This window comes from Cavia porcellus, unplaced genomic scaffold (genome assembly GCF_034190915.1).
Source record: "Cavia porcellus strain 051 isolate PalLab524CR breed Dunkin Hartley unplaced genomic scaffold, mCavPor4.1 scaffold_16, whole genome shotgun sequence".
Classification (NCBI taxonomy): Eukaryota; Metazoa; Chordata; class Mammalia; order Rodentia; family Caviidae; genus Cavia; species Cavia porcellus.
Window position 1 is genome coordinate 38,591,449 of NW_026947499.1, and position 12,298 is coordinate 38,603,746.

Here is a 12,298-nt window from a genome sequence, read left to right on the forward strand (position 1 = left end):
AACTCCCCAACAGTTGAAGCCAAGAAATGAATTATAAAAATGTTCTTCAGTCACAATCCCAGAGAGAATCCGGTTATGAATTAGTAACAGATGGGAAAATACTATTCACTTCCAGTTTTACATAAATGTCTATAATGCTTGTTCTGATCATAAGTTTTTATTTCTTCCAGAGCTTCATTATGATTCTAGCAAGATTCACCATTAAAAGTATAATTTTAAAAAAAGCTTGGGTTGGGTAGATGCAATTTCTTTTTCTTTGCTCTCAGCTTGTTATATACAAGAGTAAATAATCCAGGTAAAAGATACACATACCGTTTCATAATCTAGGTTTTACCTTACAATATAAATTACAAATTATTCTAAGCCAACATGGTCCAGGATATTTACTATTTGTTGGTAGATTGCAATCTATGAAATAGAAATGTAAATTAATGGAGTCTGTCATCTCTTTCCTTCTTAGAAAAACTTAGCAAGTAAAATATCTTTACCACTTACAGTAAACAATGTGAGAAACTGCATCAATGTTATGCCTTGATACATAAGACATCACACATAAAATATAAACCTTTGAGCTCCCTTAACAACCTCCTCCTTTGAGAAAGGACCACTCACCTTTGGCCCACTTGGCATCCATATTTTCAGGAACATTTCCCAGCCTCCCTAACTTGCTTGGGGTCAGACTCTGAGCCTGTATGACCTTCATTCCCAATCTTCCTGGCCTTCTTGAGTCCTCCCTTTATTTCTGATCTTGGACAGAATTTCATACCATGAGGTCCAGCATCCAAAGTCCTGAGGATGCTGAAGGGCAGATGACTTAACCATGGAGTATACAGGCGTTTGTTTCCTATGGCCTGAAACTCGACTGAAGGAACCAGGCAATAAAAGGATCTGGGAAATACTCTCCTCACCCTTTCTCCATTATGGAGCTATTTCCTGTGTGTAATTTTTTGCAACACTGTCTGAGAAGAGTTCATCCACAAAGTCACCACGTTTGCTGAGCAAACCTCGTGTGTCTCCTTATTGTCTCTCAGGACATAGTGGCCCACACCAAAATGCAGTGCAAAGCATTCTCTTCGGAGTTTTATTGTGTCACCTTCATTTCTCCTTCACCTTCCTTGTCCTGGACATTTAACTCTCAAGTAAAGCATCAGCACTCTGCTTGCCTCAAGCTCTGCTTTCTAGATATGCACCTATCCACCTAGTATTGCTCATTTTCACTTCCTAACATTATAGGATCAATTTCTTGGTAAGAAGAGAATGCTTATAAAACTAAAATGGAATGTTGAAAGGAGCCCTAAAACATGTGTTCAGGTCCTGACCCCAGTACCTGGCACTGTAATCTTACTTAGGAGTAAGGACTTTGTTGGCAGAATGAAATTAAGTATCTTGCAACATGTTAAAGTTGTATTACCAGTGCGTCTGTGATGAGTGTCCTGATAAGAAGTGAGAGAGAGAAAAGACACAGAGATACACAGAACAAAGGCCTTGTAAAGACCGAGGCAGAGACTAGAGGGTGGCAGCTACAGATGAAACAATTCCAAGATTAGGTCAGTCACCAGAAGACAGAAGAGAAGCAGGGAACAGATCCTTCTTCAGATCCTCTAACAAGAGCCAAAGCTGTGAATACCCTGAATTCAGACTGTACTCCAGTCATGAGATAGAATCAGTTTCTATTGTTTGAAGGCACCAAGTTTACGGGAACTTGTTATAGCAACTCTCCTGAAATAGGAGAATAAGAATCTTGAATTGACTTGATTGATTGATTGATTATGCTGAAAGGAGAAGAATCAGGCTTGACCTGATGCGTGCTATTTCCTAAGATTTGGAGGTTAAACATTGCTACATGTTCTAATCACAGCCTTTCAGATTCATGCAGTTATCCCTCCTTGTATCTGTGAGGGATACATCCCAAAACCCCCAATGGATGTCTCAAACTGAATAGTCTGAGCCATGTAATTCCTGTGGTTTTTTTTCTGTGTATATGTACCTATAACAAAGTTCAATTTGTAAATTAGGCGCAGTAAAAGATTGGCAGTAGCTAACAATAAAACAGGACAATTATAACAAACTATAACAACAGTCTATGAATGTCCTATCTCCGTCTCTCTGTTTCAACATCATTTTATGAAGTGCTCACTCTTCTGGTGATACTGCGAGATGAGGCAGTGCCTTTGTGATGATACTGTAGAGTGAGGCAAATGACGTGACATGGCATTGGGCCACCACTGTGCTCCCGACCACAGAGGACCATCTGCTTCATTTCCAAGAGGAACCACATGAGGTTTCATCACACTATGCAGAACAATAGGCAACTGAAACCTTCTGGAGTGTTTACTTTTGGAAGAGTCCATCTACTATTTTGCTCCTATAGTTGACTACTACATGTAACTGAAACTGGAAAGCAAAACTACAGGTAAGAGGGAGATTATTGTATGTCTTATAAGCAAAATCAAGTAATTGAAAGACAAAGAAAGAAGACGAACTCTCCTTAGTGTACAATTTGACAGACCCTTGTATTTTGCTAGCCGGGTGGCTTCCTCTTTCCTTAAGGCCCGCATTACCGATGCCTTCTCTCTGCCCTTGGCAGTGCAAAGCAAACTGTGAGATCAGAAGCCATCTTCCATCCTAGTGAACTTCACTTGATCCCCCAGAAACTAACTGCATTGCCACCTCTTCCAAGATGTCCTCCTAACTTCCCCAGTCATTATCCAAACCCTCTGGTGTGCACTTGGTGTTTCTAACAGTTGCTCTTTTAAAAGCAGCTGTTAATGCTCTGCAGCAATTGTCAGTTTGGTTTTTGTCTCTTCTTTAAACCAACATGCATTTTTATGCTCAAGATGGCCCGGGCTTTCTCATAAAAATAAAATGTGGGTCTATTTTGCAAGGCAAGATTTTTGGTGCAGTGTCTCAGAACAATTTCAAGTTCAGCAATCATATTCCTTGTGTATCTTTTTTTCTTCTAACTAAGCTGCTTACTCCCTGTAGCCCATCTTCCTTCCTAAAGGCAACACTTTTATTTGTGCAAGTGCTTTTTAAAGAAAGGAGGATATGGGCATTATTTTAGGGAGACTTTATAAAGAGCCATAACAAGTCTATTTGAATCTTTTATTTGGTATTAACTAGATATTTTATCATAAGTGAGCAGGGAGTTTCTGGTTCACTAGTCTTTATTGCTTTCTTGAATGCATTTCAACCTTTTCCATAGTTCAAGTCCATATAATCCCCAATCCTTTTTTCCTTCAAATTTTAACTCCTTCTCTATGCTTCTCGTAACTCCTCTTGTTAATGTCGCTAAGAATTCACTGTTGACTTGTCATCTTGAATGAGGATATGCTTTGAACTTGTGGAGAATTTTGCCTTTGAAATATGACTGTAACAATTTGAGTACTTCAGCTTTTTTTTGCCCTTAGCCAAAAACACTTGTTCTAAGCACTTTTCCCCCTGACTCTGAGTGACCTAACAGAGCTCAGTTTTGCAGCAATGAGATCTATAATGGGTTTATGTTTAGAGAAGCCCTCATCTCTGATCCAGGCATAATTAAGTAAATATTCTTGATGTCCTTTCTGAATTTCCATGGAAGGACATGGTAAATATTCACAGCAATTTCCTAGCAGGTCCTATGGTCTCTTTTCTTGATCTCCTTCCTTCCACCTCTTCACAGAGTGCTGCTTCTCCATCACCTCATTTCCTCATACACATTTGACACTTTTACCATTAAGAACTTTGTGCACTTTTCTCTGTGTATCTGACTAATCTATCCTTTCTGAATAGAATGACCTTTCTCTTCTGCACCAAGCAAACTTGCCCTTCAGCATTCAAAGGAAAACTCTACCTCACATGAAGCCAGACTGCTCAGTACACCTTTTTCCTGTCCTGAGACAGTCTATTGAGATGTGAATCTGTTTTTTGTTTTCTCTGCTCTTAGAAAGCTCTAATACATGAGATACACATTTTTATTCTCCATCAAAGAACAGTAGCCAAGACTTTCCCTTCTGAATTCTGGTTTCTATCCTATATGGAGGCAGGATTATAGAATGGATACCCTTGGCATTCCACCAAACACACTTTTGTAAACATTGCCTTAAATTACTTTGAGCAGAACAGTTGCTTGTGAAAACTGTCCAAGGAAATATGCACTAAAGAATGCAGAGCCAGCAAGGAATGGCTCTTAATCCTAGAAATTCCTGGGTGGGTTTTCCTGATAAAAGCAAAGCCTGATTTGAGGAGGGAGCATTATTAGAATATGAAAAAATATAACTTAGACTAGAAGAGGCAGAAAGGCAAGGAGGAAGACGGAATGCTTAACTGAAAAGAGATGTGGGTTCCCCAATTCCATATGTGGAGATCCTAAGTCTGAGTAAAAATCTATGTCTGTTCTGTGATATAGTACCTTGAAAGCTACAAAGTCATAGATCAGAAACCTGCCTTTTCCCCAGTTCCCAGTATATATTACATAATTTGGACACATTACTTCATTTAATGAGCATATGACAGCATTAAATGTGCATTATAATCCACCTTTTTCAGAAACAGATGCAAAATTCAGAGACATCAGAGAATCAAAACTTGATGTCTGTTTCAGTGTGTCAGCCTGAAGAAACACTCTTTCTTGTCTCCCAGGTCACATTCCCTTGGGAGGTCAGAGCTCTAGTGGTCTCATTTGACCATACTCTGTCTTTTATGGCCACTGGCCCAGTGAGAGCAGCTTCTATCCTTTGGACCAAGAACTCAGGACAAGCATAGCTCATCTCACCAGACACATTGGAGTTCTACAAGGCCAGGTTCAGTCTAAACTCTAACAAGACTCATTCATTATCAAGACAGGCAGCAAAGTAACTGTCTTATAGGGAGTTTCTTTAACCTTCTGCTCCTCTCAGCCATTTGCTTCTGACCACAATAGTACCAACATCCCATTAGTGCTCATTGGGAGAAGACTTCCACCTCTTTTGTGGGGCTCAATTTTTAGCTAACCTTTTTGAGTTTCTTCTACTATGATCATTGGTCTCATATATGGCCCACATAAGGAGCTTAGGGCTTATTGTAAGAATCACCTGAGCCATAAGGTTCCAGAGGGGACCACTAGAGCTTTCTGAACTTTTTTAGTTGTTAAAAAACCTTGATAACAGTGGTTAGCCATGGACTTCCTGACATTCACTCCACCTTCCTAGTCAGCCCCTGGAGTAGGGATGTATTTTCTTTGACAATATCTATATCCTGAGGATCTAACACTATTGCTAACATTTGATGACAGAATAAATTGCCTTGGCATCTCTGATTGAGTATTTTACTTCATTGTCATTTAAGGACGTCAAAGTGTGAAGTATATGTCCCAACTTTACATATTATGTGCCTGACCCTCTCCCTTCTTCAATATATACACACACACAAAGATGACACCTACATTTGTCCTGCTCTACAGTTTGAGAAATAGATACCTTGTTCTGAATTCTAGTTCTTAAGACACAAATCATCCATTAAGCTCATCCCAATTTCTCTCTATGGTTTAAGAACAACATACCTTAAAAAACAAAGGAATCTATACAAGGGTAGATTTAAAGACTTTCTCAGATTTTGTGTCATTCTACTAACAATATCAGAAGGAAAATGTAGAATTTACCCTAGAACCTGAGTGTAAAGGAAAATTTGATGATGAATCCAACATTTCTAACCAGAAGTGTCAGAGTTAAGAGAGAACTAGGTTTATGTAATATAGATGTAAGCACCAATAGAAGTGAGACAAGGAGCATGTTGAATTCAGCACTAACCTGGAACAGCAATGTTACTGGAATTAAATATCCAAAATATGGTGTTTGAGTGCAGTCATAGACACCATGTTGTCTGCTTTATATCAAGTTACATCAGTTATTCATTGCAATGTTTCCATGAATGGAAATTGTATAGCCATTTTATAGATGCCAGAATGGAATCTCATGTGATTATACATGGCTTCAAATTTTTACATCTTGAGTGTATGATTTGACTTGACTTTCTAAAAGTCAGATTGGCTTGAGATGGTTCAATATTGTGGAGACTAACTAGAAGGATGAGTCTTTTACTGAGTCTGTCTAATTATCTTGATATTATCTCAGGGAGTTATTAGGAGTCCAAAGTAAACATGTCCTAGAACCAGCAGTGCTATATTTGAAGCCTGGCCAAGCCACTTCCAGTGTGATTTTTCTAGGGTACAAAATGAGAATAATAGTATTTAGCTCTTAGAAAATTATAGAGAAGTAAGCAAACTAATACTGTAAAATAAATGCTCAATAGATGTTGTTCTTTCCTTCTCATGGTATAATATCAAATGTCCATTGCTTTTCTTAACAAAATGTCCCTTCCATAATCTTTGAACTTTCACAGATGTTTATCTGAACCTATTGTAAGCAACTGGCCATTCCTATTTGCATTAGGCACAGAAAGAAACCTAGTACTACACACATAGTAGGAATTCATGACTGTATGCATTGGTCATGATTCCCCATGTATTACAGTTAGATACATAGGCAGGTAGACAGACAGGGAGATAACACATAAGAAAGTAGGTAGAGAGATACATACATATCTTAAGTAGTTAGTGTAGAATCTACACTGTATCAATTCTTTTTTTAAAAAAGCATGGTGTTCTTGAACCATAGAGATTTGCAAAGCAATCATGAAGAACTTAATAGACAGACAGAAGCTTGAGAACTAGCACTCTGAACAAGGTATTTATTTCTCAAACTCTAGATAGACAGACAGACACACAGATAGATAGAAAGTTATTTTAAGGAATTAGTACCTGTAATTATGAAGGCTGACATGTTCCAAGGCCTGCAGAATGAATCAGCACACTGAAGAATGAGAAGATCCTATGTTATGATTTAAAAATCAAAGCCAGCAGGCTTGAGAACAAAGGAGGGCCAATATTTCAGTCTAGTGTGAAGGCATGGGAAAAAGAACCATCTCAATTTAAGGATATTTAGAAGAAAATTGGGTTTTGATAAGACTCCTCCATTCAGGCTTTCAACTAATTAGATGAGGCCCGTTCACTTTTTTAGGGGGAAATTTGCTTTATTCAGTCTGTGAATTTCAAGTTAACCTCATTCCAAAAATACTAGCAAAGGAACTCTCAGAATAAGGTTTTATCAAAGATCTGGGCTCCCTGTAAACCAATCAAATTGGCTCACAAAATTAACCACCACGCTGAATAAGGGAACTCTACAAACAAGGACCCATCAACTCTTTTATCTGAAAGTAGCTTTATCTTTCCCTACCTGCATGCTTCCTGGGCCATATTGATGGTTCCTTGGCTTCCTCCAGCAGTTCTTCCAGTAATACTTAGAGTACAGGTGTCAAAGATCTTTGGGCACTTTTCAGTTACCTATTCAGAATATTAGGTTTCTATGTTCTCTGGGCTTCTCAGCCAACCTCACTGCACCTGCCTCAAGATAATCCTGTATGTATTTATCTTTGACTATTCTCTACAGAACCTCCAAACTCCATACACTTAATGATTGATGTTTTTTTTAAAAGATAATCAGGGTTATAAAAGAGACACCACTCAGTGTACAAGCAAAGCATGGGCATGGCCAAAGCATTCTGCAGTACTGCATAGCTGAAAAACACAATAGCCAGGATTTGGTGAACCTGTATTTCCCTTCCCACTGTGACTTCCCTTCAGGACACCAGAGAAGCCAGTGTCAGAAGCTGCAGTGATAGCCCAAAGAAAGAAAGTGAAGCATCAGTGGGAATGAGAACAGACTGAAGGGCTTCCTTTTCCGAGAAGTCTCTGGGTTGAGTGTGAAAAGAGACATACTATTTCTGTGTGCATAGTAGTTGTTGTAGTAGTATGTTTCTTAAGTATCCACTGAGTACTGTTGTTAAATCAAGACCAGCAAATTTCTGTGAATTTTAAGTCATTTGAGATGGAAAATCTTGACACTCCTTAAGCCAGGCATGTGCTAGGTCCTCCCAATATTGTCAAGCTACAAAGAGATGAGGCTGCATCCCCCACCCTCCCCCCACAACTCTCATTTTATCGAATCAACCACAGTGACAAATAGCCCTGCATTTGGATGGCTGTCCCATCTCCAGTCACAGCTGAAACTCTCTGTCACTGTTGACGTATGTGCACTGTGAGAGTTTCAGTGCAATTGGCCATCTGTCCTGGAGGCTGAAGCCATCCTATGCATTGAAATAAAATCAGAAAAATAAGTTATGCTCTAGCAGACACCTGGGAGCCTTAGGCTCACAGATAAGGCCTTACCTGTGTCAAAATAGAGCTGAGACGGTCCCTAGCTCCACAGCAGGTGAAGGAGGAGACCATGCAAAACAGATGTGAGCTCACAGCCACCACCTCTGAATGCACCCAAGAAAAATTCCCCGAGTGTAAGGGTTGCCAAAAGTAAAAGTCATGCTTTTTGGATTCAGGCAAGCTTGAGGTTGATTCTTTACTCCTTCTCACACAGAATATGTGACCTTGAATAAATCACATCTTTTAGAGACTCAGCTTCTTCAACTGGAAAATAAGAGATAATTCTCCTCCTTTTTTCAGACCTTTCTGGGAATAAGTGGTGTAGAACTTGCTAGAGTGATGTGCGGTGGCCAGGACTCCTTCCTTGCTGTGTTCAATCACAATCCATCTGCACAACATGGGTTTTGTGATGCACGCAGGAGAATGAGAGGGGAGAACCAGGTAGTTGCTGCGAGTTGCATACCCAGCGGGCTCCTGAGAAGGAATGATGGGAGGTTAAGAAAAGTGTTTAGACACCGAAAGGAAATTTGGGATTGAGTGGGACCTGACCTCTCTGGTGGAGAGGCAGTGACTACTCAGCATGGTCTGCCTCTTTTTTTGTATACTGTAAAAAGGGAGGGGACAGAAGCACATGATAGACCAGTGTACAAGGTCTCAGGTTACTTTTTGTTTTGTTTTTAATCCTGAGAACCAAACTCAGGACCTCCTGCTTGCCAGACAGGCACTGTGCCACTGAGCTAAATCCCTGGCCCTGTCTCAGTGTTTTGCTGAGAACACTGAAAATTAAACATTTTCTGAGCTATGTGTGCAGGAAAGAACACCAAGGCCAGACACCTGCTGGACTGGCATTGTTCCAGTGCCAACAACTTGTTTATATGGCTCCCCTCCGAGGCTCTGTGTGTTGTGGGCTAGCCTTGCCCTAACCCTGAAAGTGTGGTCGATCTCTAGCTCAGCCACTCCCAAAAGATAGAGTGGCTCAAACTCATTTTAAGATAGAAGCAAAAATAGAAAAGAAAAAATATGAATTACAAACCTGAAGGATGTTGATGGAGCCACATATGAAAAAGTAAAATGAAGACCTTAAGTTTTCATTCAAAATGTAATCAGGGAAAATTTAAATAGAAAAGGGAGATATGTAATAGGAACAAAGTCCTCTTTCTTTTCCTCTTCCTCTATTCCTAAGACCCTCTACCCACACTTTCTCCCTTTCTTTCTGTCTTAAGGAAACCAAGGGTGCTAGTTTCTCACATGTCCTTTGAGGAATAGTGTGTACACAAGAGGAATATTCTATGAAAGGAACTTGTGGGGTTTTAACCTTTTTTTGCATTCTAGTTCATAAGGAAACATGATGTAACTTACATATCTGTTTCTTCTTTATTGTGGCTTTGCAGTAACCCATACAATAGATGCACCAGCATTTATTTTATCAATTTCTTTTTCTACAACTAAAATTATTTTGCTACTATAACCAATACCAGAAAAATAAAATATTAAGATGTCATTTTTTTATGTTTATATGTAAGTAAATCATTGACTACAAACAAGCTGGGGCATGAGGTGTGTCCATGTGTTCTTGATTTGCTAAATCAATCAGCCCTGCAGTACAATATTTATACATGTCTATTACACACAGCAGCTCCCATTCAACACACTGAGCAACTTTACTTTCTCCTTGGACAGACTTAATCCATCTTTCTATCTATTATCTATCTAGTTCTGTGACTATCTATCTATCTATCTATCTGTTGTTGCTTTGGTTATTGTTGTGGGATATTTTTGTGGATCTTGTTTGGCAAGTTGTGGGTCTTTTTTTTTGGCAAATTTTACATTAAGAGAAATGAACCATGAAACCCAATTTAAAAACCTGCAGATGAAAGGCCATAGGGATATTGCTTCCATCTCAAGTGCAACCTGTCACGGTACATGCCAGCGGCCTGCGCTTAGGCAGCTGCCTCGTGGAGAAACCGTCCTACATTTTCATCTTTGCAAATATTCAGCAGGGAGGAAGGGGGCTGCCTCTGCTCGCTTAGCTTTCTTCCTGAAGAAAGGACATGACAGGAAGAGGGCAGAAGGTGGTACCACACAGATCCCTTCAACTTACATAGGTAGAGTCTATGCTGTGAAATTTCTGGGGAAATAATGTGAAAATCTGTCACCCATTACAGGCATACGGCCTTACAAAAAGCCCACTTGAGCAGAGAAGGGAAGTTGCTCCCTGTACACGCTGGGATGAAAATGAGATAAATGGTGAGTTCCTTGAAGGTAATTTATCCACCCTTTGCTACTTGCCTTCCCAGATCTGCAGACAACCTTGTGTTTGCCATAAACAGAGAAGAAAGGCAAGATCAGTTGCAATCCCTTTGAGGCTGCCCCGGGTCAACTTTATCAAAATGATAAAATGTTTTGGGTCTTGGCAGCCCCCTGGGCTGACTGCAGGCTGGACTTCCTGAGGTATTAAGGGGTGAAGGAGGTGAGCACACGGCTCTTCCTGGCATGTCCCAGTGGCATCTCTTGTGTCACAGCTGATAGAAGTTTTATCAAGATAAATCTAGTGCTTCTCGGGAAGGATATTAATAAATTATCCAGTAATGAAAAATGTGAGAAGAACCATACTCTTACATCAGGCCTGTGATGATTACTTTGATAGATGCACTAGCAAGATTTCCTCGACAAGGCAGAAATGAGAGACACGACACAGAAACCTTTAAGGGTGACCTCAGAGGAAAACAGAAGTTGCTGAATGATACAGAAGCGGAATGCGGGAAAATAGAGCTCTGAGGCTTTGCTTGTCAGCTGCTGGATAGATGGTCTCTGCGGATCAGCTGATCGGTGAGTTTGGAGCCAGATGCAGAAAGGAGAGCAGAGGGATGGAGGTGGAAATGGAACGGCAGCAATGACTCATTAGTTTGCTGGTGTGCAAACGTGGGCTCTACATTAACATACCTGCAGGATAAAATACAAGCTATTTCTGGGAAGTTGCCAAAGCATCTTGTGCCTCAGTGCTCTCTTCTGTGAGTGAACAGTAATAGTTATAGTGCTAAAATAGTAAACTTGTGGGAAATTCATAATATAAGAAATTAAAAGCCCTTTGAAGAAGTAAATGCTCAAAAAATGATCTTATAATCAGGAGAAGAACTAGGGACTGTTTGAACAACAGTAAGCGTGAACATGGTTCCAAGAAAGGATGCGATATACAGTTACCATTATTATTGTCTTTTTTTTTTCTTTTGAGACAGATCTTGCTGTGTAACCCCGGCTGGACTTAATCTCTCAGTGTTCCTGTGTTGACTTCCCAAATGCTGAGATTATAAACATGTGTCACCACTCCTGAATTAAGAGGAGGTTATTATAAAGAGGAACCCAAGAAGACTTTCCTCAATATTCCCTGACACAATTTAACTGAGTTCTTGCTGCTGTTAGATTCTGGGGATGCAGAGTGGGCACAGCTGCACTCCCTAATGAACAAAAAGCCTAGTATGAGAGATGAATTTGTGCACAAGTAATCAAAAGAAGTGTGTAAGGGCTAAGAACACGGTGAGCATATGGGTGTTTTACAGGGTCGTCTTTATGTCAGACTGAAGGAAAGTATGCTTAAAGAGTTGCTCCTGAAATGGAATGCTGCAAGACAAAGGTGAAATAATGGAGGGATGACAGTGAAATGCTAATGCTGTTGTAGAGTAAAAAAATTCCTGGGAAATCCAAGTGAGTTTTTGCAAGTGGAGTACAGGATGAAGCCTGGGGACCATTTAGAAGATGCTGGAAAGGTAAACTTGGGCTACATTAATAGAAATCTTTTTGTTAACATGCATGGAGCACTGTAATAATGGACTAAGGAATTCCTGACATTTAGCATCTGTTTCTCCCTAGGTTAGCAACTGCCCTTTGATTTACTTTCAGATTTTGCTCTCTCATCCTCATTGATTTGTGAGCTGCAAGATGGCACAGAAGACTGGCGGCAGGGGAGGAGGAGGAGTGGGGTTTCCAGTGACACACTGCCTGCCGATGCTTTCCCCCTGAATCTTCTACAACTGCAGAGTGTAGCTCACTGATGACTAGGGGTGACAAGGA